General features: G+C 42.4%; 2 protein-coding genes across 9 annotated transcripts in view; one reads left to right on the plus strand and one right to left on the minus strand.

The window, feature by feature from the left end:
- The window catches only part of GPAM (glycerol-3-phosphate acyltransferase, mitochondrial), a 74,001-nt gene extending 56,590 nt beyond the window's left edge, over positions 1-17,411 (minus strand). For both annotated transcript variants that reach the window (XM_077126020.1, XM_077126017.1), the window contains exons 1-2: positions 17,193-17,411; positions 3,428-5,773 (exon numbers count right to left, since the gene is read on the minus strand). The gene's annotated coding sequence lies outside the window, so the exon portion shown is untranslated. The remainder of the gene's footprint in view (positions 1-3,427; positions 5,774-17,192) is intronic.
- TECTB (tectorin beta) overlaps positions 1-27,767 on the plus strand; it is a 114,042-nt gene that overhangs the window by 17,159 nt on the left and 69,116 nt on the right. The window lies entirely within an intron of this gene.

The raw sequence follows: 27,767 nt of genomic DNA on the forward strand, positions 1-27,767 counted from the left end.
CTGAGGCAAGGCAGGCAGCTGGGATGAGAAGAGGACTCTTGCTTGCTGGCAGCTTGAGAGTCCAGGAGTGATGATGGAGTATTTTAATTAGTGCTGGCTTGGCATGACAACCAGGAGCCCCATTAGACGTTACATTGTTCTCCTTGGAAAACCAGGTGGCCACTTTGGTGGGACTAGCAAGGCTCTGGATTCTGGGAACCAAATGGTGGTGAAGGAGGGCTTTCCATTGCAAACTTGATGACATTTTCCTCTATGATCTGTTTGGGTAATGTACTGGGGGCACAATTTGCCATCCAAAGGCCCTCTGTCTAGTGTATTTTTTATCACATAGCATCTCCATTCCTTTTTCAACCTCCATTTCTCCATGACGGCTCCACCAACCAGGGAGTTTTCAAATATGGAATTCACGTGAGGAACAGTCCCCTGCCTCTTCCCATCTTCCCCCACCACTGTTGCTCCTTCGGGCATCATGGGCTAAAACACCATTGCCTCTTGGGTTCTACTAAGCTGGGTGACCAGCAAGCAAGAGGCAGGGACTGACCAACAGATGACTGCAAGCAGGAGTGAGGCCCAAGGTAGGGAAGTGGGGGTAGTGAGAGAATCAGATAGCTCTGTGGGTCACGGGAATAGCGTCCTCCACAGGGAAGGTGGGGGAGAATTAAAGACACTGGCATGACCTTTTTTTTTTCAGGAGCCTACAGCAGAACATTGCCTTTCGCCACTCAAGGTGGGAAAGGTTAACTTCCCCCCAACCCCACCCCCACCCCACCCAGAGCTCTGGCTTTGTCTGGGAAAAATGCTCTTTACAGGAGCAGGAGCTAATGCCCTGGCCTGAGCATTCACAAAAGAGACTGTGTCCAGGCAAAAGGAACACAGTGCTCCTGGGGGAGGCTGTTTGGGTAGAGAAGGAGGCGGCCTCGAGAGCACTCATGGGCAGCCAAGGAACAGTGATGGAGCCCAGAGCCCCTTCCTCACACAGCCCCACCCCCAAATCCTCAGCTGCTGCTCTCCTCCCTGCCCCCCAGAGCTTGGAATTTCATCCTCAGGGAGGACTGCCCCAAGTTGTGCAGGTAGGTACTCGGGGAGGAAAGACACAGGGAACTTGTTCTGTTCCGGTTCTCTGGAAATGGGTTTAAGGGTTGTCTGCTGCTAGGAGCCGCCCAAGGAAAGTGAGTTTGCAGGGCTCCAGCTGGGGGAAGAAGGAAGGAGGAAATGCAGAGAGAGAGACAGAATAAGTCACCAAGGAGCCAGTTTTCCTCCTGCCTTCTTTGAATTCTGACCCAGCCTCTTTCCGTCAGTGGAGGTTCCCAGGAAGAAGGACACTGGGCAGGGAGTCAGGAGGCCCTCATTTAATTGGCTCTGTGTTGCTGTGCCCTCTGCTGCCGATCCACAGAATCATAAAATGCCAGAGACCAGTAGCTCAGACTGAGGAATCAGGTTGTCCAAGCACCCCATTTTATACCCACAGATTCTGAGCCCCACGGAGATGCAGGGACTTGGCAGTGTTGTATTTACTGAGCACAGACCACATCCTGGTCGAGACAGCTGTTTAGCAAAGAGGCCATTCTTAGCTAGCTCTCCACCGCCATCAAAATTAGGTCCTTTGTTCTTTTTCTCAACATAGATTGGAATTACCTATCTCTATGGGTGATTTTTTTAATGGCTCTTTCTCCCATTCAAATATAACTTCCATGAGGGCAGGGACCTTTCTCCATCTCAGTCTGCACTGTAGCCCCTTACCCCATACCTTATATTTAGAATATTTTTTGAATGCAGAATTTCTATTTTCAAAGTAATCCCAGGAGAACAGTATTATACCCATTTTACAGAAGAGGAAACTGACTTTAGACACTTTAATAAACAAGCTGAGAAAGCCAAGATGAAGCTGTGGATCTGAGTGACCCTTTTCCCCAAACTGTCCCACTTTTCCAACAAAAAATTAACAGTCCTAGGAGAGTCCCTTAAGCTGGGAGCCTTGGTGTAGACTTTTCCAGCTGTAATGTTCAAGGACCATCATCCACGTCTATTCCCAGAAGGAGGAGGGAGGGCATGTCACTCTAGGACTGAAGGCATCCCTGAGTAGAGGTCTCCAGACAGACCCCAGGTCTTGCCAAACAAGTGTAGGGCCACAGTCAGCAGCGGTCAGACAGATGTTGGGGATCAGGGATCAGGGATCCAGGCAGGGAAAGTGAGGCTGAGAACCACACAGCCATGAGGGGATCCCTTCTCTGAAATTGGGTAGACAAGCAGACAGGAATACTGAGAGGGAACCAGTCCCCAGGATACAGTGAGCAGAAAGCTAAGGGTCTGGAGAAGGGCCCTGGCATGGTGAAGAGAAAGAGCAAGGGTTTTAAGGTTAGACAAGTTTGGCACTAAATCTTGGCTCTAGCACTTACCAGCTTTGGCAGATTACTTGTCCTCTCTAAACCTTAGTTTGTCCATCTGAAAATTAAGCATGATGCTAAGCCCTACCTTATAGGAGGTAAAAAGCACTTAACATAGTGTATGTATACAGCAAGCATCCAGGCAATGTTTCCTTAAGTGCTTCTTTCAAGGCTGGCCCCAGTTCCAGAATTGGAGGTCCTCTCAGTCTTTCAGTGAGAGTGATAAAATCTGGCTACAAAGGCAGGTTGAAAAGTTTAGGTGGAGATTATGACAGAGAGGAGGAGAACTCGAACAGAAAGGATCTCATGTCAGGAGCTTCCAGCCTGGTGGAAGCAATGGCTCATGGAACAAGGTATGATATGATTAGTGGTCCAATAAGGGTAAATCCAGTAGACCCTAACTTAGAACCACAGGAAATGACTTTACTCAGAGAGATCAACTAATCTGTAGGACTTGGCCAGACTTGGGGGCAGCTCTGGCTGCCCAACCCAAGCTCAGAGAACACAGGGATTAGAATGGATGTTACATATGGAACATAGACGTCACACAAAGTGGGAAACAAATCTTCATAAATGCAGTGTTCACCTCCCACCCCCATCCGTCTTTTCTCTGTAGCCAATATCACAAGGATTTGTACTGCTAAATAGAGCTTTTTAACTCCATGCCCCATTTGCAAATCAGATTTGATGACATTTCAAGCTGAAGCACCCAGATTTCTCCTAAAGTGTCCAAAATCCCTTCAGGACTTTGGACAAGGTCAAAGGAGCAGTTAGGCCTCAGGAGGGATTCAATGGGGAATAAAAGCACAGACATGAGTTTGCACCATAAACGTGCTTACATCTCATTCCATCTGCAAACAACTCATGCTCATGGAACCTTGGCTTCGTATTTCCTCAGACTTATAGGATTCTGAGCTCTCCTTTCTTTAACATCCTTCCTCTCACTCTTTCTGCCTCCCCTGCTTTACTTTCTCAGCCCCCCATCCCAATCCCCATTCCTAATGCCAAGAAATGAGACAAAAAAAAAAAAAATGTTTAAGTACCTGGAGCCTTGACTCTGTGCTGTTTGAAGAATTATTTCCAGCCAGCAATTGGAAAAGGTGATGGGGACTCTGCAGAAGATGGTCCCAGTGTGTGGATGAATCGATGGATAGGTCCAACTCCGCTGGGTGCCTGTTTGTATGGCCAAAGGCTGAGGGACTTTGGGTGCTTGGCAGGAAGCTCAGAAGAAGTTCTCTGGCAGAAGCAAACCACCAGAAGCATGGACACCACAACTAGCACAAGTTTCGAAACACCACAGGAGGAGGAAGGCTCTTTAATCAAATAATAACCAGCCAGAGATAAGGCCTGCTGGGCTGAACTGGGCCAGCCAATTGCACACTGCCTTCAGACCGCCCACAAGGACAAACAGACTCGGGCTTCTGGAGTGAGTTTCAGGGCTTGTTATAATTTAATGATGCAGCCAGTGATGTCTTCTTGGCTTTGCCTGGTGGGGATTTTCTGACCAGGGAGTGAAGCACCAAGCACAGTAGCCTCGTTCTCGATGGAAGCAACTGCTCAGAGCCACAGCTGAGCATCTGAGTGGTCACAGGGAGTGCCAGGCTCCCAGTCCAAGCATCATCAAATTGTCAAGAGAGTTCTTGATGGTCCAGTGAGAAGTAGGGGTAGGGAGTGAGCAAACTGCATACCAGATGCACAACTCAACTATGACCCTGAAAAGATTGGATAAATCCTAGTGACCTTTTCTCCGATATAGAAATGTCTTACATTCATTTCTTGTTGATCTTCAATTAGTAGTGGCTTTTAGTTTCTATATTCCTTCATCTTTGCAGCTGCCCTCCCCCTTCAAAGCCATCAAGGCTCTGTTAGGCCACAAGATATGTTGTAGAGAGGGTGGGTTCTGGGAGCTAAGCAAACCTGGCGGTGAATAATGGCCCCAGATCTTGCAAGTTCTGTCACTTTGGTCATGTCCCTTAGCTCTTCCTTAGGCAGTGGCTGCAGGGGTTAAATGTATGAGATAGCCTCTAGGCCCCATTAGGGGCTTGTAGACCCCAAAAAGGTACGAACAAACCCTTAAATGTGGACTGACATTTTAGAGTTCAATATTGAAAAGAATTTAAGAGGAACCTTTTTGTTATGCTCAATAACCATTCATTCAATAAATACCTATTTTGCATCTACTGTATTAGGAACCATGTTAATCACCAGAGATTCCAAGATGAGCAAAACCTGACATAGTTGCCTCTCCTCAGGAAGCAATTTTATGGCACAAAAGCTGTTTGTTAAAGGCCTCCTGGTATAATGGAACCAAGTGGCGAGAGCCAGTGAGAAGCTTGTCACAAAGGGCTTGGGCCTGTCTAAAGGAAAAAGATAAAAATAGCAATGGCAACATTCTCCAAGGCTCCTATTGGGGAAAAAAGAGAAAATTCTAAGTTGTAATTCCAATTCTTTTTATTTTTTAGTATAACAGCTTTTTAAAGATATAATTCATATAGCACATAATTCATTCATTTAAATTGCATAATTCAATGATTTTTAGTATATTCAACAGAGTCCTGGAGTCATCACCAGAACGAATTTTAGAACATTTGCATCATCCTGAAATGAAGCTTCTTACCCATTTATGACACCGAACAAATGTGGGGATCTCTGCCCAGTGTGTGTAATAGCCAATCCATGGCACCAGTGTTTCAAAGAGAAAAAAAAAATTATTTGCTATACGTGAAGCAGGAGATCAGATGGCCTAATTAACCCAAAGTCTGTCTCAGGGTTTTTATGGTTTCAAACAGAGAGAAATGGAGTTGCTACTTATTACAATAAATTATAAACAGGGTTGAGACTAGGCTGGAATAACCATTTCAATAGTAATTATACACAAGGCTAAGTAAGACAAGGCTAGAATAACCATTACAATAGTAGGTTTAAACAAGGGTGAGACTAGATGAGTTTCAGTAATTTCAGGTACTAACTTATAGCTATTCTACAATATAGAAAGAAAAAAATCTATATAATGATTCAGTAATCATAATCATTTGTTAATTCTTAATTTGCACTCCCCATATCCTACTAATCTCCTCCCAAACCCTAACAACAACCAATTAGCTTTGTGTCTCTTGATTTTGCCTATTCTGGACATTTCATATAAGTGGAATCATGAAATATGTGTCCTTTTGTGTCTGGCTTCTTTCACTTAGCATAATGTCTTCAAGGTTCATCCATGTTGTCACATACATCATAACTTCATTCCTTTTCATGGCTGAGCAATACTCCATTGTACAGCTATGCCACATTTTATTTATTCATTCGTGTGTTGATGAAGTTTCAGTTGCTCTTCACATACAAAACAGATTTTTATTCTTCTCCTTTATATTCAGCCTTGACATCTATGACTAAAAAAGAAGAAAGAAAGAACTACTTCATCATCATTTATGGAGAAAATAACAATTAGGCAAACAAAGTATTGTTATGACCTGCGATTTTAAATCTCTTAAGTAAGGCCCCAGGAGATTGAATATCTTATCTAAAGACCCTAAGCTATTGAAGACTCAGAAGTAGATATCTGATTTCAAGACACAGGCCAGGTCAGCTTGCTTGCTTTCCAGCAGCTGAGAACAACGCCTCCAAAAAGTTGGGTTGTTCAAGAGAAGGGCAATTTGGATGAGGTCACTGCAGGTAAGGGTTGGCCTGAGTGAGGAAGATGCCACACATAGTGGAGGGATGGGGCACAGGGAGCATGGGATTCTGAGGACCTAAGGAAAAGATGACTGTGGAAAGTAGGAGAACAAAAGGAAGAATGTTGAGAGAGTGTGGGGAGGGTCTCCTGGAAAGGATGGCCAAGTTCCCAGTTTGACCCGCCGCCAGGACTGTCTCATTCACACCCTTGAAATCATTTGGTAAACAATCAGAGCAGATGTATTGGACAGAGCCGTATGGAAAAAAATCTGCTAGGAACTGTGTTGTGGTGACTGAGAGCAAGGTGGTCACCAGATTCACATCACCTGTACATCCCAACCAAAGTCCACAGCCCTGGAGGAACATTGCCAGGGGAGTAGAGCCCTTCCTGGAGAGAGAAAGGAGGCCCGCAGGCTGGGTGAGCATGTGAAGGGCTGGGGCCTCAGCTCACCTCTGATATGGAGATTCCAGGGCAAAGTGCTTCTCACCTGGGATGTAGAATGGTGACAGCAGGGACAAGCAGAGTTGTGGGAGTACCGAAGGTCCACAACCATTTGGCCTTTCATCTTGATTCACTGCACCAGGATCATGCTAACTTTATTTGATTTCCCTTTTATCACTTAGACCTATTATTTGCAGAATTCAGTATGCATCATGCAAGCCACTCTCAGAAAAAAATTGGAAATCACGTATTCAATAAGGGTTTAATATCCAGAATGCAAAAAGAAATCCTTCATCTCAACAACAAAAAGACAGACAGCCCAATTTAAAAATGGGCAAACTTCTATATTCTGGAGCAGCTAGAAGGAAAAATATGAGAGGATCATATTGTGGCCCATGACAGACTCTGGGATCTGTCCTGCAATCACTTATTGAAGAGTGCTTTGAAAACTATTGCTTTTTTATTTCTTTGCTTTGTATATATGTTATGCTATACAATAAAAAAAGTCAAAAAAAAATTTTTTAATGGGTAAAAGACTTGAATAGAAATTTCTCCAAAGTAGATATACAAATGGCCAAAGGGCACATGAAAAGATGCTCAACATCATTAGCCATTAGTGGAATGCAATTGAAAATCATAATGAGATATCATTTCATACCCACTGGAATGGCTACTATTTTTTAAAAAAATGGAAAATTACAAATGCTGATGAGGATGTGGTAATAAAGAAACCTTCATTGTTGGTGGAAATGGAAAAAAAGTTACAGCTGCTGTGGAAGATATTTTGGCAGTTCCTTAGAAAGTTAAATACAGAATTACCAATGAGGCAGCAATCCCATTTCTATATATATACTCAAAAACATTAAAAGCAGGGACTTGAACAGATATTTGTATGATGATGTTCACTGTGGCATTATTAACTATTGCCAGAAGATGGAAGTGACTCAAGAATCCTTTAACTAAAGGATGGATAAACAAAAGATGGTATAACCACACTGTGGAATATTATTCAGCCATTAGAAGAAATGAAGTTCTGATACATGCCACAACATGGATGAACCTTGAAGACATCCTGTTGAATGAATTATGCCAGACACAAAAGGACAAATAGTTTATGATCTCGCTGGTATGGAATAATTAGAATAAGCAAGCTCATAGAATCAGAATATACAATATAGGTTACCAAGGGACAGGGTGAGGGTGTGGAATAGGCTTTATTTGGGATGATGGAGAAGTTTTGGTGGTGATGGTAGCATAACATTGTGAATGTAATCAAGAGCACTGAAGTATATATTTGAATATAGTTTAAAGGGGAAATCTCAGGTTGTATATATGTCATTATAATACATTTCTTTTAAAAAGCCTTGAAACTATGCCACACAGCGAACCCTAAGTTAAACCATAAACTGTAGTTATAGTACAATTATAAAAATGTTCTTTTGTCACTTGGAACAAATGTACCACACCGATACATGGTGTTCAATAATAGAGTGGTATATGGAAATGCACCCTGCATTTTATGAATGATTTTTCCGTAAATCCACAATTTCTCTAATAAAAAGGCAAAGTTGGTTAGAAAAGCTCTCTAAAAGTAGGAAGCAGTCCTGTGCTAGTTCCAGATCCCTCAGATCTCTGGACCATCGAAGAGATTCTTCTGGAAAATGAAAGTATACCTTTATATCTCCCCCACCCCACCCCTTCAGAGCCTCAAGGAGTATTGGGCATCAGGATGCAGAACAAGGCAAGGTGTGTTGGAGGTTCAGCTTGATAAAAGGAAGCAACAGTTCCTGAGCACCTACCATGGGCATGTCCTGGTATAGATGCTTTTCCTGTCATGTGTACTCTTCATGAAAACCCCTTCTATAAGGTAGGATTATGTGTGCCAATTTCAGAGAATGAGAGAGTAGAGTTCAGAAACGTTCACTAACTTGCTTGAGGCCACACAATTAATATGTGGAGCAAGGGCTTGAACCTAAGGGCATCTCCAAAGCTAGTGATCCTTCTCTTATTTCAGGTTGCCATGCATGACAGAGTTCTCAGATGATTCTTCTGCCTCTCACACTTATTCCTCCTTCAGTGGCAACTAAAATCATTTGTGTATGCAAACTTGCTAGGACCAGGAATCATCAACCCCATTTTATAAAAAGGGATTTTTTTAATTAAAAAACTTCTGCAATCTGGCTCCAGAGACTCTGCTCTAACCTTTTTGCTACCATTAGCTGTCTGGCTTTGGGCAAGTGACTTAAACACTCTGTGCCTCTGTCTCCTTGTCTTTAAGATGGAGATTACAGAAGTATCTACTATAAAGGGTTATTCTGAACCTTGACTAAGCGAAGATACATAAATTTAGATATGTAAATTCTAAGCTCATGGAAAACATTGGCAATACACCCTCAGACCCAGAGTCTACCAGGGACATCTGAAAAATCTTCGACCTGCTTAGTTTCAAGTTGTGGTCCCCTTCTTCTCAGACCAAGCCCGTTTGGTAGTAGTTGTTCCAAGTGGCTCCTTCTGAAGGCTTTTCTTTCCCACCAGCAAGATTGCACTATGATTTTAGTCCCTTCTCCTTTAAACAGCTGACCAAATTGTCGTACCTGGAAAATGAGCTTTTAGTATCCCCTCAGTTGGCCTTTGCCCTGAGACGCCTGGGATCAGATCCCCGAGGCCACAGACCCTCCAGTCAGACTGCCTGGTTCCAAATTCCAGCTCTGCCACCTACACGCTGTGTGGGCGTGAGCACATTACTTCTCTGTACCTTAGCTTTCTCATCTGTGAAATGGGAATAATAGCAATGCTTATAAGGTTATTGTGAAGATTAAATGAGTAAATGTACATAAAATTCTTAGAAGAGCCTCTGGCATGTAATAAGAGCAATAATCAATCTTGTCATCAGTGTAATCATGGGTCTTAGCACTGATCCCAATCAGCTATAGTATTTGGAGTCTGGCAATATTCAGAAAATAAAAATTGCTCATTTTCCAAGTGGTTTATAAGGAAAAAAATAATTTCTTAAAATTGCAGTCAGAAAACAAAAGGAAACCCATTTCAAACTCTCAGATATGTTCTACATCTAATTGTGGTGTAGTGCTTTGACATTTATGCTTTTTTGTATATATGTTGTTTTTCACACAAAAAAAAGAAGGAAAAATGCCAATTGTGATGATAAAAAATATTTATTTCTTCTAGCCTCCTATATTCTGGAGCAGCTAGAAGGAAAAAGAGGGACATATAGTAGCCCATGACAAACTCTGGGATCTCTCCTGTAACTACTTGTTGAAGACTGCTTTGAAATTGCTTTTTTATTTCTTTGCTTTGTATATATGTTATACTATACAATTAAAAAGATAAACAAAAATAAGAAAAGGAAAGCAAAAGGGAAGGCCAAGCTATTGAATTCAAACACCTTCTCTTACTTGTACTTGTGCAAACTCTGAGAAACCAGGCAGGATATTAAAATGAAATTCTGTTTTGTTATAAAGAATGAAAACATTCCCTGCTGATGAATAGATTTCCGGGGAATTTTATGCAAATGGATAATACTCTGAGGGTGGGAATACAAATCTCATCTTGCACTGATGAGATTAAAAGACATTCAACTCAAAAAGTCAGTAATTAGAATTTGTCAACGTCACCACCATTCCTCAAACAAAAAGTACTAAAAAGGGTGCACCACTATGTGTGTTCTTTATGTATACATGTATGTAAGTGAGAAGGAACATATGTGTGTTAAAAAATAATCCAACATTCTATTATCTAATATCTATTCAAAAGAAGAGTAATGGGGCAATTTGGGAACTGTGCTTTTGTTTAGCATAAATACTTAAATATTTAAAGTTAAGCATTTAAGTGAATAAGGTTTTCTAACTTGGTAATAGATCCTGAACATATGAAAACGTCATTACATTTCTGCCAGGAAACCAACTTTACCAAATAACATTTTGCGTGCAAAGAGTTCTATGAAGGCAGAAAGTATACATAACTAATACATTTCTTAGCCTCTCTAATTGTACTGAAAAGCCTGGGAGCAGAAATCATGCTTTGGGGATGGGTTATTTTCCTCCACCTTACCTAGCAAGGACCACATGCACTGGCATCATAATAGCAAACAACTGCAGCTAGGTGCTAGGCTGAGCACTTTGTTTAAAATGTAGCTGTTTTAGTTTGTTAAAGCTACTAGAATGCAATATACCAGAAATGGGTTGGCTTTTATAAAGGGGATTCATTGTTACAAATTTACAGTTCAAAGGCTACAAAATATCCAAATTAAGGCATCCAGAGAAAGACACCTTGATCAAAGAAAGGCTGATGGCATCTGGAACACCTCTGCCAGATGGGAAGGCATGTGGCTGGAATATGCTGTTCCTTTGGCTCTGGTTTCAAACAGCTTCCTGGGGAGTGTTTTCTTTCTGTATCTCTGAGCATCTCTGTCTGTATCGGCTCTAGGCTTTCTCCAAAATGTTTCCCTCTTAAAGGACTCCAGTAAGCAGATTAAAGCCCACATTGAATGGCCATAGACGCATCTCTATGGAAACCATCTAATCAAAGGTCCCACCCACAGTTAGGTGGGTCACATCTCCATGGAAACATCTTAATCAAAAAGATCCCACCGAACAATAGGCCTGCCCCCACAAGGTTGGATTAGGAAAAGAACATGGCTTTTTAGGGGTACAAAACAGTTTCAAACCAGTATAGCAGCTAATAATCCTGCAGAATAGATATCATAATGCCCATTTTATAGATATGAAAAGTGGGGCTTATATACAGATATGAAATATGTGATAGTCATATTGTTGCAAAATTTTAAAAGTAAAAAAGAGTCCTTGCCCATTATAGATGCAAAACAAAATATTCACCATTGACATTATATAATGTCTGAGATTTGCTCCCATATAATACAGGAGAGAAGGAGTAGATAAGGAAAAAAGATGAAACAAAATTTGCTATGAGTTAATTATTGTTGAAACAGTAATAGGTCCATTGGGGTCCATTTTATGAATCATTTTTCTATATTTTTTCATAATTTTCTTTATATATAATTTTTTTTCATGATGGAATCCAAAGAATGTCTGCCTATGATTGCCTCATGCCTTGCAGAGCCTAACAAATATGGGGTAGCTAAGTGAATCACTTTGGCCACTTTGCCCCATCATTAATATTAGGTGAAACTCGGGCATTAGGATTCCCACACAAATCCACGTGTATTTCTGGAGTGTGATTTGCTTTCTTAAAATGACTCATCAGTGTCCATAAACTCCTTCAAGTCCATAAACTTGTTTATGGCTGGGAACCCAAATTATCCCACACCTGACATGGGGCCTTATTCTTGCTAGCTGCTCAGTAGAATCCAAAAGAGGTGACTCATGGCATGCGGAAGCTGAAATGACACAGAACACATAGCTCACATGCCTATCATAACGCCAAAAGGGCACATCCCAAGCTTTCCTCCTGGGGTTCCTCTATGAACCCCCAGCACATATTGCTCCCAACAATTCCAGGCTGCTTCATTGCCTCCCTGCCCTCACTGCCTTTGCCATTTTGAACTCATACTGGCTCATTCAGGTATGCATATTTGCTCTTTCCAGCTAGTCCGTGAGCTCCTTGAGGGTGGAAATCCTATTTCACAAGTCTCTGAAGCCTCCAGGCCTAGCATGGTGCCTGGCTCAGGATGCTTAAGCAAACAATGCATGTTCTAGCAGCCAAGAGTCCCACTGCTCAGATTCACCTTCAAGGACCCAGCTCAGGGGCATAGGTGACTGACAGCCTCTAGGTGCTGCCCCTTTGTATCCACCATTATGTCCCCCAGGTTGTTCCTGGTCAGTGACCAAGAGCAGCGGGGGTACTAGGGCAGACCCCTTTCTCTCCCATGTGGCACTCCACCATCAGCCAGCGGAGACTTTCTCTGAGCTGAGCTGTGGTCTGAGTCTTTTTCCTTTCACAGGGCTCAGGCCTGCATCAGGGTCGAAGGCTCCCCCTGCCTGCTTCTGTGCCTTTCCCCTTTCCCCTTCACAGGTGCTTCTCCCAGTAAATCACTTTCATAACTAATCCTGTTTTAGGATCTGCTTCTCTGAGGACCCAAACTGCTGAACAACTGAAGTATTTTAACTTCACTAATAACCAAGGCTTTCCATGGTCCCTTGTGTATAAAGAAAAGTTCCATTGCCCTCTGATTTTATACTTGAAGGCTTGAAATACTATCTTAAAACCAATAAAATAAATTCTTTTGCACCTTACTGTAAGATGTTCTCCTCTTTAGTGGAGCCACTTATTATCCCATGTGGGATAAATTGGGCTACAAATGGTGGGTCTTAGGCCCTGAATATCCCACCTCCACCCCCGCACTGTTGTGACTTCTCCTCATGGTGCCACACTTCCTTTATTCATAAATTGGGCTGAAAACATCTTCCTTTATCACCTTCTTGGACATGCAGGGATGCATAGTTCAAAAAATAACAACTAATGCCCGAAAGCAGAGGTTGGCAACTTTTGCTGTGAAAGGCCAAATAGTAACTATTTCAAATTTTGTGGGTCATCCAGTCTCTGTTGTTGTAGTGCAAAGCAGCCACAGAAAATAGGTAAGCAGTTGGGTGTGACTGTGTTTCAACAAAACTTTATGAAAACCAACAATGGGCTGGGTTTGGGCCATGGGCTGTAATTTGCTGACCCCTGCCCTAGAGTCACAGAATCTTAGACTTAGCAAAGATAAAAGGCATCCTCAGGTCCCGGACACCAAGTTCCTTCCTCCTACATTCATGGCAGACATGACTAATCAATCAAGAAGCACCTTTGGGCGGAGCTTAGATGTGGCCTCAGAATCCTTCTCTACTTGGGGTTACAGATAAAGCAGAGCTGGCATGTGAGGGGAGGTCTGTTATCTTTCCCTGACCTTGTTCACTTCCCACAACTCCCAGATAGAACACTGAAGCCACATTTAAGCCCTGTGTTTCAGTAACAATAAATACAAAAGCATTTTGAAACATATTAAGTACTTCTTCAAGGCAAAATATGCTGATCTGGGGTCAAAACCCAGCTATTTAAAATAAAGGTCAATAACAACAATATAGTAATAAACCATTTCATATGAAACAATCATGATTATTTTCTATAGCATGAACAATTCAGGTCCAAATTTTCCATTGCCCTGTGCCCACCTCCTGGGAGGTAGGGATGTATAGATAAATGCCTGCTCTGTTGGTCCACTGGCAGAAAATGGACTGAGCTCCCTGGTCCTGGGCTAGAACCCAGGAAACAAAGTCCTGCATCTTCTTCTCTGCAGGACAGTACAGCTGCTGGGAACAGGGGTCCAGGCAGGTGTCCCTCTTGGCAGATGTCTGTATTTAAAGCAGAGCCCACTGTGGATGGCACCCAAGGTCCTCCTCTGGCCTCTCCTCCCCTGGAAGCTATTCTGGTCTGCATTTGGGGAAGACAGCCTTGACACTTTCTTTCTCTTCTCAACCTACTCATCAGAAAGATCAGAGTGAAATATACAAATATGCAGGACTCAAAATTTACTTTTCTGCCCCAAAGAAGCCAAGTTCCCTTACAAATATTAAACAAGTGGAACTTTGCTACTTGAAGCTCAAACACGCTTTATGGAATCTAATGATAACCATGGACTTTCTCCTCTGGAAAGGCACATGTATTATAGTGACCCTAAGTTTTCCCACCTCCAGGATCACCTCTTTCTCTACATCCAAACAACAATAATCCCAGGCCAGTTAATATCATAGTCATTTTGGCAGAATGCAAATGCCCCTTCACGGCATAAACAGAACAACTTATCTTAGTTCCATGCACGTGTCTTCGAATGAATTGGCCTTTTTAGGGCCTCCCCTGTGCTCCTAGGTGGGTGCCACTCTCACAGCTGCCTGACTTGGAAATCTTATAGGGGTCCCTCCCTGGACTGGATGCTGCTGTTCCCAGAACAGATTTCGGCTTCTGCCTAGAATGCAGAATGTACTACAGTTTTACTACATGGCACTGTCCAGATTTCCCCACTACATATACAGGTACAAATCTGCCGACAATTTCAGAATCCCAGAGGTGACCCCAGCATCAGAAGATGGCCTTTCTAAAGACCCCGCCTCAGAGTACATAGGTTCCTACAGAAAATATTCCTGAAAGTAGGGACCACCAAGTCTAGTCTTAGAAAGCCATGGACTGAGGTTCAAATCTTTGGGGCATTGAACCACCTGGCCCAGGTGTCACCACTACATCTTCCTCTCTACCCCACCATTCCACCTTCCCAGATGTGCCAGCCAGCCAGCCTGATTTCACTTACTTAGAAGTGAAGGAAAAAGAATGTTCTAGGGAGCCATGGGTAAGGGTCAAGGGAGTTTGAGTAGGATTCTCTGTCACTGTGCTCCATTATAAATTTGGTCATGGTCACCTTTTCATAAACGAAGCCCTCTCTGACCTCTGCATATGAAATGGGAACTGCATCCCCACTCCTTACTACCATCCACCTTCTCTGACGCCTTACCATCCTTAAATTTTCTCCATTGCATATTTCACCATGAAGCACTATAAAATACTACAGATTTCATCATTTGTTGATTATCTGTCCCTCTTCACTAGGATGACAGCTTCATAATGGCAAGGATTTTTTTTAGTTTGTTTCATTTTGATCTCCACAGTATCCCTAGCATCTAGAAGAATGGCTGGCACAAAAGATATTTGTTAAATGAATTTAATGAATAAATAAAGGAACCTCAAGTAGCCCTATTTTTGGAACAAGGCTCAAGCTCTACCTCCTCTAGGAACACGCTCCCCTCTCCCTTCCCCCAACTGGTCTGAGGTCACATTTTTCCTGTAGTGCTCATTCATTTTTTCCAACATACTTGTATTGAACACCTACTATGTGCCAGACCCCATCCTAGACCCTGGATTTACAAGAGAGAACAAGCAAAGTCATTGTCCTCAAGTCATTGCAATATAGTTTATCACACAGTAATCATCCAGTCTAGGTTTCTAGTTGCTTCTTGATAATAGTATTTTAGCCAAGGACCAAAGAGTTGCTGGCGAAGGAAGAAGACTCACATTGCCTAGGCATCTCCTGTCTCCCAGGTGACATAGGCTTTTCTGTAACCTGCTCAGTTCTGCCTTTGAAAGGAGAGTCGTCATTGGGTAGAGGATGGGAGGGAAAGAGAAGGGACTTGGAGAGCACACAAGTAAGAACACGGAGGTTGAAGGTGAGTGGGGAACCAATTTTCCCTTGGAAATATAAAAGGAGGTTGGATGGTAGAAAGATGTGGGAAAGGATCGCCAGGCCTGGTATAGAGAAGTCTGATTCCACCTGAACCTGTGTGACCCTGGGCATGCCACATTCCCTCACTTGGGCATTTCATATCAGTAAAGGCCAGTTAGGTGGTCTAAATGGCCTCTAAGGTTTTTTACAGCCAGACATATGTGATTCTTTCTAACCAACATAGCATTTCCCTTCTTCACTTGCTATGGGTCATCTTCTAATGTGGAAAATGTACAGAAAGTGTCTTAAGGTGTTTAATGTGGTCGTTCCATAAAAAAAGATCCATTACACCTCAACTTTGACTTCTTAGACTAAATAGATTGAAAAATGAGTGGAGCATACAACAGCTTCGTGGTTTCTCTGCTTCACTCCTTTCAATTAGCTCCAGAGCCCTCCCTCCTACTCATCCCTCTGGGACCTCCCCATCCTGGAGTACAGCCATTGGTTGTCCTGATTCTTCTCTTGCTCAAGTGACTCACCTGATTAATCGGCTGTGAGTTCAAAAGCCCAATAGGGTCCAGCAGTAACCAAGACCTTGACTTCTGGCCCTCTAGCCTCCACCAGGGCCAGAGCCAATAAGAGGCTGCTGTTGAGTAACTTCTCCCTCACCATGTGGGGTCCCAGAGAAGATGAATGAGCCAGGTAAACAAAGGCATAGGTGGAAGACAGGCACTGAGTGGTTAGCTCTCATTCTGGTGCTGTAAGCAGTCAGGCAGAGGTCAAAGTCACCTCCCCCAGTCATTGCCCAACTATACATCAAGGAGAACTAGAAGGCAAATACCTAGTGACTTTTGCAACCACAAACAGTAAGGATCAATTTATCAATTTGTTCTGAAGGTTTTTCAAGCAACCATGCTGCCCCCTTCCCTCCTTGTTTGCCTGGCCTCAAGGCTCCCTGCTGGCTCAGGGCCTGCCCAGACAGGGCAGAACATTAGCCCCCTAATTACACAGGTCTGGAATGCACAAGGTACAGTTCAGCTAATTAACTGCATCCTATTTGTAATCATGGCAAGACAGCTTGAGTAGAATTATGGTCTCCTCACTAATCATTCCCAGGCTCTTTTAAACATAACCTATCTTTCAAAACAGTCATCTCACCACTGGACTGAGATATGCTGCCATTAACAATAATTAAGTGAGGAATGACAAGTCACAGAAAATATCCTTTAAACTAAAAATATGTTAGTTAATGCCTTTTGGACAGCTTTGGTCTACTGTACAAACGTCTGTCTTAGGTTGTAAGCGGCCGTAAATGGAATGGCTTTTGCTTTTTTATTAATAAAACCAAACAACATAAAAACATGAATATTCTTAACATATGAACACAGAATGGCTTTTTTAAAGGGGAATTTATTAAGTTGCAAGTTTATAGTACTAAGGCCATGATAATGTTCAAATTAAGGCAAGGCTATAAAATGTCCAAATTAAGGCAGCACCAACAAGATGTTACCTTTTCTCAAGAGAGGCTGATGAAGTTCAGGGTTTCTCTCTCACTTGGGAAGGCACATGGTGATGTCTGCTAGCTTTCTCTCCTGGCTTCTTGTTTCGTGAAGCTCCCCAGGGGGCATTTTCCTTCTTCATCTTGTCTCTGGCTGTGTGGACTCTGTTGGTTCTGGTGGCTCTATAGGTTCTGGTGGCTGTCATGACTCTAAAGCTTTTTCCAAAATAGTTCCCTCTGAAAGTGTTCCAGTAAATAACCACACCTTGAATGGGTGGAGATACATCTCCATGGAAACCATCTAATCAAAAGTTACCGCCCACAATTGGGTGGGTCACATCTCTATGGAAATATTAAAAATGATACCGCCTAGCAATATTGGATGAGGATTAAGGGACATGGTTTTTCTGGGGTACACAACAGATTCAAACCAGCACAACGTCTGAATCAAAAGTCTCAGAAACCTTTACACACTTTCTAGCCAAGAAATCAGAGTTAACATCAATCAAGCCACTAATATTTATTGAGATTCTACCATTCACAAGGCACTGTTTGAGGATTGATGCGCAGAAGTATAAGCTCAGCCCTTGCCTTGGGGATGGTGATTTGATTACTGAAGGGTGAGTGAGGACAGAAGAGTTATATATAACCTTCATAAAAATAGTTGAGCAAAAACTCAGCCAGATGTTATGAACTACATGCCCCCCCAAAAGAAAAATGAACATCTGAAGCAAGTAGTTTACTGGATTAAACATTGTATTATTGTGAACATGGCTCTGCCAAGAACCAGTGTGAAGATGAGTAATTTGGCATGGGGCATGGAGAGACAAAGAACAGACATAACTAATGCTTTGATTTGATAAAATGTCAGGCATCCCATATCAGTGAGGGAAACATTCAGCTGCAAGTGACAGAAAACCACACGGTGGTTTTAAACAAATAAAGGACTTCATTTTATCAATAGCAATTCCAGAGGTAGACAGCCCAGAACAGGGAAAATTGTCATGAAAATCATCAAAGTGCCAAGTACTTCCCTGCTAACCTTTGCTAGTGATATTTGAATGGCTGCTGAACTCCAGACATCATGTCCAAATAAAAAAGAAGAGGGAAAGGTATGGGGCAAAAATGTTCTTTTTTTAAGTCATTGCTTTTTTTATTTGGGGAGAGAAGACTTCCCCAGGAATGTGCCATCATCACCAGATCAATTCACACAGCCAGCCCTAGCTGCAGGGAAAACAGGGCATTTCTCATTTCCAGTTCCATAGTAGAGGAAGGCAAGGGAGAGGTGACTGAATCAACAGCATTGCCACATATCTGTCAAATAATAATCATAAAATATATAAAATTAACTTTAAACTGTCTAAACCATCAAGTTTTAGGGGAATATTTTCAAAAGCAGTCAATCCATTTTTTTCTTTTTTTGTGAAAAATAACATATATATACAAAAAAGCAATAAATTTCAACAATTATCACAACGATTAGTTGTAGAACAGATTTCAGAGTCTGGTATGGGTTATCATTCCACAATTTTAGGTTTTTACTTCCAGCTACTCTAAGACACTGGAGACTAAAAGAAATATCAATATAATGATTCAGCAGTCATACTCATCTGCCAAACCCTACCTTCTCCACTATCAACCTTGGTCCTTCTCCCACTATCCAGGGGTACCTGGGCCATGCCCACTCCAACCTTCCCATGCTGGAAGGGGCTGTCAATGCTATGGGATAGGAGGTGGGAGATGGGAGATGGAACTAGTTGACATTCTGGAGAGGCTGGCTGCTCTGCATCCCAGGGTCCATCTGTTCCAGGAACAATTCATTTTTAAAACCGAGGATAAGGTATGCATTATGTCAACATTTAAACATTATTAAAACTGTTGTGTACCATATTCACAAGCACACACATCCTAATGTCAATCAATGGCACATTTCATAGATCTTCTCCTCCAAAATGGGAGATGAACGTAGCACCCAACCAAAATAATGTAGTGGGACTTATTATTCTTTGCCCTTATTTTATTGACCTACTTTATTCAGATGACAATGATCTGGAATTTTGAGTGGCATTCTAGAAAGAGAGCAGAGCTACGAGAACTGGGACCCGCTCTCTGGCCTCTACAATCAGGCCCATCAACTAATTCCTATGGACCCAGTTTCCAGAATTATCAAATGAAGACGTTGGGTTTGGTTATCTTGAATGCCCCTCACTTGGCTCTACTAGAAACTTAAATTTTAAGTGAGAAAACTCATTTTAGCCTGAGAATCTGAAAGTCCAGGATTTTAATGATATGTTTGATTTTTAGAAATACCTCTACATCCTCTGTTGCGCCTGTGATTGGAGGTATGAGGGTAGAGGAAAGGATAGGTAGCTGTAGGATGTTGGGCATTAAATGTGTTTCCACTATTTGGCTATCCAGCGCCTAGGTAAACTGGAAAGCAGCAGTAAAATAGCATTTATATATATGAGACCATATCTGTTATATCACTAGGACCACAAGCTAAGATTGTCCAAGCAGATCTGCTGGCTGTTGATCAACAATCTTGGGTTAGAATCCAGTTTTTCCTTCTCCAGTGGCTAGCAAGATGAATTGGAAAGAGGACGTGATTTGCAGTCAGGCAGGCCTGATTTTGAACTGGATTCTGCAATTAACAATGTGTAAAATCCAGGATTCGGTTTCGTCGTTTACAAAATTAGGATAAATCATATTGCTTAGAGTAATTAAACTTTAAATGCTATGTGATTGTTAGTATGCAAGAAATCTTGATTTTTCTGGCCACACTGCATGTACAATGTGGCCCTATATTTATTTTTTAAGAATATATTTGAAAATATAGATATGTTTTTAAGAATTTTTTTAAATAGTTGTACATATATTTCTGTAGTGCTTATCTCTGAGGGATAGAATTACAGGTATTTTTATTTATCTCTCTGTGCTATAATTTTTTTTATTTTATATAACAAAAATATATTTTGTAATAAGAAAACACAAAATGTTTTTCCTAACTAAGAGCATTCATGATTATTTATGACATATTGTCAAATAGAAGTGCAGTATATATAATTTTCATAAATATACATGGAGAGAAGGAAAAGTCTAGAGAGTTGCTTCTGAGTGCTGAGCATCTAGATTGTTTTTGTTCGCTTCTTTCTGTTTTTTTGGTGTTTTCAAAATTCACCACAGTAAAAATATCCTAAACAAACTGCAATCAAGGGTTAAGCAATTCACTACTCGGACCTAGAGGAAAGGGAGCCTTTTGAGTATTAACTGAAAAACAGGCTTTGGGAACTAAAATTGCAGCAAAACAAAGCATTCTACTAAGAAACTGTCCTTGTTTGTTAAGATAAAAAAGAATAGAGTAAAATGCTTTCCCCCACATCCCCCTACATTTCTTTTCTCCAATAGTAGTTTCTGCTGAGAAACGTTAAACCCTTCAAATACCTTCTGGGGATTCTCAACTCCACGCTTTGCCCTGAGCATGATAGAGGGGTGTTTGTTCCTTTCTAGTGACTCAGCTGGGAAATGTGGCTTATTGTTTTGGCAGAGATGGCCAGCAAAGGGGCCCTTGCATGGTTTCTTTTCTTTCCAGGGGGCTGGAGAAGTCAGGAACAGGAAGATGACATGATTGCTTACAGGCAGCCCAGCCCATATGCAAACCCAAAAAGCCATTTATCTTCCCCTATTTTTTTTCCTTCTAGTGAACACTGGCTTACTCACAGAAAGCAAGAGGTGATGTACAATTCTCCTGAATTTGCCAAGGAAGAGGCAAATCCTAAAGTCCTGGAGAAGTAAGGGTCTGGGAAAAGAGGATTCTCCTGCTGGATCAATCTCAAAGGGAGACCGGCCCTTTCATTCATTCATTCACTCATCCACCTATCTATCCATGTCAATGACAAGAGTGCCAGGCCAGAGGATACAGCTGATGAACAAGACAAAGTAAACCCACCCCTCATGGACCTTATATTTGGGGAGACAGATATTAAGAAAAAAAAAATGGAAGCACAAAAATAACTGATTTTAGAAAGTGAGAATGTGGCATAAAGAATTTAAAGCAGGATAATGTCCTAGAAAGTCAAAAAGACATAGGATAGGTGGTCAGAAAAGACCTCTTTGAGGAGGTGATATTTGAAGGATCAAGTTTGGCAGAGTCATACAACAGCAGAGTGGTCGAGGAGGCAAGAGGCAGGAGATGAGATCAGAGAGGTAGGGCAGGACTGGAGCATGCAGGGCCTAGAAGTTGTAGGAAGGAGTTTGGATTCAAGAGCAAGGGGCTATCTATAGGTTACTGGGGAGCCAGAGCAAAGGGTTGCGAGTAGCCAGTCTACACCTCAGGAGATGCTTAGGTGGGAACATAGAGGGTTAGATAAAAGATTCCTGTTCCTTAGGAGCTTTCAGTCTTCACCATGAGCCCAATACAATTAGAGCACAATTGGTGGTTAAGTTGTGTGGTTCTGATTCAACACAAAGGCATTTGGAGAAGGAGAGGTCAATGTGAGCAGAAGCACCCAAAGAGGATTTCATGGGGAGAGGTAGACGCGAACATTTAGCTGTACTCCCCCTCCTCCTTCCACTGCAAACACCTTAACCATATGCAGCTTTCTTTCCCACTATCTGTGACTTCAGAAACCTCAAAGAGTACCAGGCAGATGCCACCAATTCATCAGGGTTGGTACAGGAGAAGAAACCTAAGCCTAAGCTAAGCATGGTGGGTGAGGGAAATTTGGGGAAGAAGGTGACTCCCAAATAGAGACCTAAAAATTGAATAGGTGTTACCTAGATGAAAATGGCAAGAAGAGTAGTTACAGGCAGGAGAAGAGCAACAGGTGGGAGGTAGAAGAGATTGGGACAAATAATTTTGTATGGTCCCATTATAAAGTGCAGGGGGGAGAAGGGTCTAGAGAGTGATCACACAGGCTAGGGGTGGGGACGTGTGGAGTCTGAGCTGTAAGGGACAGCAATGCAGAGGCTTTGAAGGGATTGCACACAGGAGTGGAGTAGTCCTTCTCTTGCTTACAAACATCCCTCTAGCTGCTCTGGAGACCAGACAGGACAGAATGAGTCAGGAGGCCACTGCAGGAAATGGAGAACCAGACTAAGGTGATGTCAGAGAGAATGGGGACAAGTGGGTTCTTGGAGACTATTCGGAGGTGGAATCACTAAAAATTGGTGATTGAGCATGAAGGTAGAAGAGGAAATCAAAGATGAAGTTCAGTGTCCTTCCATGAGTCCTCAGTTTCCCCCACTGACAAAGGAGAAATGAACACTAGCAGTTCCAATGGGGCTGTGTGTCTTCAGATTTAAAATATCCACTGGAAGCCAGCAGTACTGGCTTAGAAGCATGCTTAGAGTGTTTGAGAAACATCAAGGAGGTCTGTGGGGCTGGAGTAGAGTGGGGCAGGGGCAGAGGAGGACAAGCTGAGGTCAGAGTGGTCATCAACCACAGCACAAAATTCACCAGTGCTTGCTTAGTTTTGGTTGTGATTTTGAGGAAAGGACTTTGAGAGGATATGAGCCTTACATCTGGTCATCTCCATAGCATTGCAGTTAAGGAAAGTGAGACTCCAGATTGGGACAGGAATTGGTCAGGATCACATAGACAGACTTGGATTTGACTCTGTGACTGTAGGACCAAGCCTGTGCCCTTCCCACTGTGGTTAGCTGAAAGGTGGAAAGTCAGGGCAGGGGAAAGAAATTTAGACAGTTTATAAGTGAAAGGGATTGTCCACATCCCTACTGAGAACGTGACCCACCAGAAGTCCACCGTCATATGGCCACAGGCCTCCTTGTATGTCCGCCTCTGGTTTCCATTAATTGACTGCATCCAAATGTCCTCTGTTTATAAGGACTTCAGCCATACTGGATTAAGGCCCACCCTGATTCAATTTGGCCTTATCCAAATAGGATCTTCAAAGGCCCAATTTTAAAATGAGTTCACATGCACAGGACCAGGGAAAAGGACTTGACCATGTCTCTGTGGGAGACATAATTCAATCCACACAGTCACCATCCATTCCCAAAACTTTCCATCACTATTCTAGTTTGCTAGCTGCCAGAATGCAACATACTAGAAACAGAATGGCTTTTAAAAGGGTGAATTTAATAAGTTGCAAGTTTACAGTTCTAAGGCCAAGAAAATGTTCCAATTAAAACAAATCTACAGAAATGTCCAATCAAAGGCATCCGGGGAAAGATACCTTGGTTCAAAAAGGCTGACAATGTTCAACGTTTCTCTCTCAGCTGGAAGGACACATGGCGAACATGGCGGCATCACTGGCTTTCTCATGGCTCTACCAAAAGGGACTCTCTCCAATATGTTTCCTCTTTTAAAGGATTCCAGTAAGCAACTCCACCTTCAGTGGGTGGAGACACACCTCCATGGAAATCATCTAATCAAAAGTTACCACCCACAATTGGGTGGGTCACATCTTCATGGAAACAATCAAAATGCTCCCACCAGTAAGATTGAATGAGGATTAAAGGACATGGCTTTTCTGGGGTTCACCACAGATTTAAACTGACACAATCACCCCAAACAGAAATTCTGTACCCATAAAGCAAGAGCTCCCTATTCCCCTCTCCCCATGGCCTCTGGCAATTTCTAATCTACTCTCTGTCCCTACGAATTTGGCTATTCTAGCTATTTCATTTTAGTGGAATCATCCAATATGCGCCCTTTTGTGTCTGACTTATTTCACTCAGCACAATGTTTCCTATGTTCATCCATGTTTTGATATGCATCAGGACTTCATTCCTTCTTATTCCAGACTAATGTTCCATTGTATGCTTAGACAACATTTTGTTTATCCATTCATCTGCTGATGAGCATTTGGGTTGTTTCCACCTTTTGCCTATTATGATTAATGCTAGTAGGAACATTGGTATACAAGTATCTATCTAAGTCCCTATTTTCAATTATTTGGGGTCTATACCTCGGAGTGGAAATAGGACATCATTTTTAACAACACTGAGCAGTAATCAAACATTTGAAAACTACTTGATATTTTAATTTGCTGATGCCCCATCTTCACAGAGAATAATCCAAAGGCTCAGGGAGGCTAGGAATGTTATTCAAGGTGCCACAGCAGGTTATAGGTGAGTAGAGAGTTAGAACTAAACATTCTCAATTTATTAGACCACTTCTTGCTCTATCCCCAAATACATCAAACCTCTTGAATTATGCCTTTGCACACCCTAGCCTATTTAAACAATGGTGCCAAGTGGAGGAGAATGTGAAGAAACCCTCACCCTCTGAATATTGTGTCAGCACTTCTATCCAAATCCCTTTCACTTATAAACTGTCTAAATTTCTTTCCCCTGCCCTGACTTTCCACCTTTCAGCTAACCACAGTGGGAAGGGCACAGGCTTGGTCCTACAGTCACAGAGTCAAATCCAAGTCTGTCTATGTGATCCTGACCAATTCCTGTCCCAATCTGGAGTCTCACTTTCCTTAACTGCAATGCTATGGAGATGACCAGATGTAAGGCTCATATCCTCTCAAAGTCCTTTCCTCAAAATCACAACCAAAACTAAGCAAGCACTGGTGAATTTTGTGCTGTGGTTGATGACCACTCTGACCTCAGCTTGTCCTCCTCTGCCCCTGCCCCACTCTACTCCAGCCCCACAGACCTCCTTGATGTTTCTCAAACACTCTAAGCATGCTTCTATGCCAGGATCTTTGCATTTTCTGTTCCTCTGCCTGGAATGCCCTTCCCTAAGATATCTGCAGATCCAGATTCCTCTTCAATGAAAAGCCACCTCCTCCATGAAGCCTTTTTTGACCTCTCTATCTAAAATTTCAACACCACTCCATTCCTCTCTCACACACTGCCCCAATTTCATATGCCTCTGTTCCCTGACTAAGGATTTCTCCTTAGCATTCGTCACTATCAAACATTTGCTATCCTCGCTAATCACCTGTTTACTCCACTACAGTATCAGCTACATGAGAACAGATTTTGGTCCATCAAATTTGCCCTTATAGTCCCAAACTCAGAAGATTTTAGAAGGCGTTCAAGAACTCTTTGTTCAATGAATGAATAAAGTTTTTGGAGGTGGGGATGACCCATATTGTCCTGCTCGTGGTATTCACGCTCTGCCTTCTGGGTTCCACCCTAGTGGGGAGTCACCCTCTCAGGCTTTCCCAGTTTCTGGGGATCCAACTCATGCCCCTTCACCCTTCTACCCCCTCTTTCTACCCCCTCTTTCCCCAGGTTTCTCGATGTCTCACCACTCACTTTTTTTGGGGGGGTGCATGGGCTGGGAATTGAAGCAGGTCTCCCACATGAAAGGTGAGCATTCTACCACTAAACCACCCGTGCACCTCCACCACTCACTTTTGCACAGCAATTCAGCTCCTTTGAGTATGCACACACCACAAGAGGAGGTCAGCAAGAAGAACCTGGAATTTAGAAGAAAGCATTATACACACAAAAAATAGTGTGTGTATATGTGTGTGTGTTTCTGCTCTGTATAATGCATTTATCAGAGACCTGAACAGAAGTGCACTTAGATGACAAATGTTCAGGTCCTGGCACATAATAGGTGCTGAGGTTCTAAGATGCTACCTCACCTCCTGGCTAGAGCGCAGGACTGAGGTATTACTCAAATGTCATGTTTCAGAGCCTGAACACATTGCATTCTACTTTCTTTTAGTTATTAATAGCTGGTCAGAGTAGGGGAAGAATTGAGATGTGGATTCCTGACCACCTCTTGTATTGCTCCAGTCCAAACCGTGAGAACGAGAACATCCCAGTCCCCCCATAATTTATGGGATGTGAGTGTAGAGGGGATTTCTTTCCAAGGAAAGTACATTTTCACAGGACAGTTCCGGTTTGCACTTGTTGCCTGGTAGAGTTGTTATAAACTCCCCTTTCATCTTCTAATGTTACGCCAGTTTGGATGATAAATTATGTGGTCACCCTGCTGAGCCTCAATTCATAGTTAGAGACTTGGTGCTATACTGTCTGTACTTTGTTTTTAAATGTTTCAGCACAGATAGTGGTATGTGTGATGGTAAGTTTCAAGCTATACTCTTAACAGTGGTTGGTTAACGTTTGATGTACAATTGATCAAGAATACAGACTCCAAGTGTTGGTTAGCATTTGAAAGGCTGATAAAAGCAGAAACTACGACCAGCCCTTCAGACAAAGGATCAATGTGATCGTGTGTTCTAGTTTGCTAGCTTCCAGAATGCTATATACCAGAAACGGAATGGCTTTTTAAAAGGGGAATTTATTAAGTTGCCAATTTAAGTTCTAAGGCCATGAAAATGTCCCAGCTAAAGCAAGTCTACAAAAAATGTCCAAACTAAGCACCAACAAGAGGTTACCTCCACCCAAGAAAGGGTGATGAAGTTCAGAGTTTCGCTCTCAACTGGAAAGGCACATGGCGATGTCTACTTGCTTCCTCTCCAGATCTCTTGCTTCATGAAGCTCCCCCAGGGGCGAAGTCCTTCTTCATCTCCAAAGGTCTCTGGTGGCATGAGCTCTCTGCTTCATAGCTCTGCTGTTCTCCAAAAGCTTCCTCTGTTAAAGGATTCCAATAAAGTAATCAAGACCCACCTGGAATGGGTGGAGTCACATCTCCATTTAATCAAGTTTAATACCCACAGTTGGGCAAATCACATTTCTGTAGAGATAACCTAATCAAGTACCCAACCTAAAGTATGCAATAGGGGTTAGAAGAAATGGCTGCCTCTGCAAAATGGGATTAAGATTAAAACATGGCTTTTCTAGGGTACATAAATCATTTCAAACCAGTATACCATATATGTTGGAAATGATAGTTATGATGGGTGTTGGAAACAATTGTTCCTTGGCAGAATGAATTAATCAAGAAGTGTAGATTGGCTAGATGTGTTCAGACACTGCTGCTCTTGTGTGAACATGGTGTGAGAATCTAGGAAGCCTGGTAGCCCAACTCTTTGGAATTGCATTCTGGGCTTAGGACTCTGTCCACAGGCTATTTAGAGAGTTTAATGGCTAATTTTTAATTGATTAGTTGATTCCTGTTGCTAAAATATTGTTATGTTTGTCCAAAGAGAACCTTTTATACAAGATAATGTGGGAGTGCCTAAAACCCAAAAAGCTGAATCACCAAATTTACGAAATTAAATCTGTTTGTGTGCCTGTTTGCTAATAAGCAAATGTACACACGGCAGAATTCCAACTGAGATTTCTTTCATTATAAACTTTACTAGTGGAGTCTGCCAGTATTTACCAAAGAAGAACTTAAGAACTGTGAACAAATTGACCTGGGTCAATTTACAACACCTGGGAAGGGGACAAGATTTCCCCCCACAAAGGAGCCACAGGATATGAGTCCAGGTGGAGAAGCTTGGATAGCCTCACGAAGCCTGGCAGGGAGCCCTACATACCCAGGAGGGCATGGAAGCTTCATGGAAAATCCCTGGGCTAGTGGACAAGAAAAAGGGCACCCTCACTGCATCATGCCTGAATGGACTCCCAAGACTATGACCTCTGACAATGAGGAGAACTTGGAGTGTAAGATGGTACCCACACTGCTGCAGGTAGGGGATGAGATGACCTACAGAAATGCCCCTTACGATATATACTTGGAAAAGGTTG

Source organism: Tamandua tetradactyla, chromosome 13 (genome assembly GCF_023851605.1).
Source record: "Tamandua tetradactyla isolate mTamTet1 chromosome 13, mTamTet1.pri, whole genome shotgun sequence".
NCBI lineage: Eukaryota > Metazoa > Chordata > Mammalia > Pilosa > Myrmecophagidae > Tamandua > Tamandua tetradactyla.